Source organism: Mastomys coucha, unplaced genomic scaffold (assembly GCF_008632895.1).
Source record: "Mastomys coucha isolate ucsf_1 unplaced genomic scaffold, UCSF_Mcou_1 pScaffold21, whole genome shotgun sequence".
NCBI classification, from domain to species: Eukaryota; Metazoa; Chordata; class Mammalia; order Rodentia; family Muridae; genus Mastomys; species Mastomys coucha.
The window spans coordinates 25740689-25742660 of NW_022196904.1; the positions used below are offsets into that span (position 1 = coordinate 25740689).

General features: G+C 46.7%; 1 long non-coding RNA gene across 1 annotated transcript in view; it reads left to right on the top strand.

Moving 5' to 3' along the window:
• The first annotated feature begins 1244 nt into the window (after positions 1 to 1244).
• LOC116100462 overlaps positions 1245 to 1972 on the top strand; it is a 2842-nt gene continuing 2114 nt past the window's right edge. Inside the window, exon 1 of the long non-coding RNA XR_004122585.1 lies at positions 1245 to 1278. This is a non-coding gene — a long non-coding RNA (uncharacterized LOC116100462). The remainder of the gene's footprint in view (positions 1279 to 1972) is intronic.

Here is a 1972-nt window from a genome sequence, read left to right on the forward strand (position 1 = left end):
AGGAGAAGGAGAAGGAGAAGGAGAAGGAGAAGGAGAAGGAGAAGGAGAAGAAGAAGAAGGAGAAGAAGGAGAAGAAGGAGAAGAAGAAGAAGAAAACTCACAAGCTTGAGACATGGTTCAGGAGCTGCTGCTCTTCCAGAGGTCTCAAGTTCAGTTCCCAGCATACAGATCAGGTGGCTTACAGCTGCCTGTAACTCCATTCCCAGGAATCAACCCCTTTCTGGCTCCCCCGGGGCACCTGCATACACGCACACGCGGGCACACACACACACACACAGAGAGAGAGAGAGAGAGAGAGAGAGAGAGAGAGAGAGAGAGAAGGAGAGAGAGAAACAAAACAATAAAAAAATTAAAAAATAATAATAAAAATCTTTTTTAAAAAATCCATCTGATCTGCTCCTGTAGGTCCCTGGGAAAATAAAAACAATTGTGTTAGAGCTCCCATAGCTGGGTACTTACTTCCCATTCATGGTCAGAAACTAATTAGTTACTAGAATGACTTGAGATTATACCACTTTGTTTTGTAAACACTTTTCTAGACTCTGGTAAATGTGAAAGGTCAGTCTCACTGGAATCCTCCTCCAGAACCACTCCTGCATTTGCCAGTGCCCAGTGGCTGCATTTACCTTTGCCCAGTGGCTGCGTTTGCCAGCTGCCAGTGACGCGTTTGCCAGGGCCCGGTGGTTGCTTTCTCCCCAGAAACCCTTCAACAACTTGAATATCTACTCACAGGACCTACCCCAAGAGACTAGACACTCCGAAGTATAAGGAAAGGGACTGTGTCCCAACATGCACACCTGTCCGTGACACCAGGGTGCTTGATATGGACTTCACGGGGGCTGGCACTCTGTTTTGGTGTCTTGTTTTATTTAGGAATGAAGATTTATTCTCCAAGTTTCTTGCTCCACCTTGTCATTATATGGAGGAAGCCTGAGGGGCCACCTTTCAAATGCTCCTGTGTCTAAAGCCCTCCTGCTTGTCAGCCACTGCAGCTCAAGACTCAAAGGTCCCCTAAGACACAGTCTCTTTCCTCATCTGCCAGAACCTAGAGTGTAGCAGCCTGCTGCATAAGCAGGTGCTGTAAATGAATCAGTAAAACAAGAGAGGAAGGTAGAAATTGTAGGCTACTATAGGAAACTGGCTGCCCTCTCTGTGTCCCCTTATTCTTCCCTCTCATTTCCTTCTTAGGTCAAAGATTTCCAGGGTCTGGGATGATGTAAAGGCCTGGGGCACAGGAGTCCCTTCACCCGTCAATATGGAGCAATATCTCAGGCACTGGTAGGTGCAGAATGGCTGTGGAGGGCAGAGGGGAGTTAGGAAGTCGGCTCCACTTCTTAGCGGTTTCCTGAGATCAGAACAGAAGGCAATAATCCTCTTCAGTTCAGATGCTGGGGTTTGGCATTTTATAATTAGTTAATTAAGATAAAGTCTATGTAGTCCAGGTTGGCCTCAAACTTGCCATCTTCCTGCTTCAGCCTCTTTCATAAACAAAAAACAAAACAGATCACTATTGCTGCAATGAAACCCCATGAACTAACTGGGGTCAGACTGTGTATGAATGAAGATGAAAGCCTTCCTTTTCTCTTTTAGAGGGAAAAAGCATCAATCTATAAACCACTCACACAGGTGGAGAGTTAGGAAGTTGGATCATTCAGACTGGGATTTACTGCTGCTTTTTTTTAAAAATCCAAGTTGGTATTTTTTAAGAAATATGAGATTGATGAACCTCAAAGGGACTATGTGGAGCCTAAGTAAGCTTGATGGCAGGAGGGAAGGAAACGGCTGGAGGCCCTATGGATTTGCTCATCCCGCTTCCTGCAATGCTCAGGTGGTGTGGGAGTGCAGTGCCTGTTCCTAGTGCTTTTCCACTGATGAGGCTCTGGCCGCCTGCAGCCCACATATTCCAAAGAGATGCCTGGCTGATGGGGAGCTGGGGGGGTATCTGCCTGGCTGATGAGGATCTGGGGTGGTG